Source organism: Physeter macrocephalus, unplaced genomic scaffold (genome assembly GCF_002837175.3).
Source record: "Physeter macrocephalus isolate SW-GA unplaced genomic scaffold, ASM283717v5 random_1150, whole genome shotgun sequence".
Taxonomy (NCBI): domain Eukaryota; kingdom Metazoa; phylum Chordata; class Mammalia; order Artiodactyla; family Physeteridae; genus Physeter; species Physeter macrocephalus.
Genome location: NW_021147002.1, coordinates 7,225 through 7,758, shown reverse-complemented (window position 1 = coordinate 7,758; position 534 = coordinate 7,225).

Genomic DNA, 534 nt, shown 5'->3' with positions numbered 1-534 from the left:
ATTGAGCTGCATGAGCTGTTTGTATATTTTGGAGATTAATCCTTTGTCCGTTGCTTCGTTTGCAAATGTTTTCTCCCATTCTGAGTGTTGTCTTTTTGTCTTGTTTATAGTTTCCTTTGCTGTGCAAAAACTTTTAAATTTAATTAGGTCCCATTTGTTAACTTTTATTTTTATTTTCATTACTCTAGGAAGTGGGTCAAAAAAGATCCTGCTGCGATTTATGTCAAAGAGTGTTCTGCCTGTGTTTTCTTCTAAGAGGTTTTATAGTGTCTGACCTTACATTCAGGTCTTTTATCCATTTTGAGTTTATTTTTGTGTATGGTTTTAGGGAGTGAAGTAAAACTGTCACTGTTTGCCGATGACATGATACTATACATAGAAATCCTGAAGATGCCACCAGAAAACTATTAGAGCTAATCAATGAATTTAGTAAAGTCACAGAATACAAAATTAATACACAGAAATCTCTTGCATTCCTATACACTAACAATGAAAGATCAGAAAGAGAAATTAAGGAAATAATCCCATTTACCA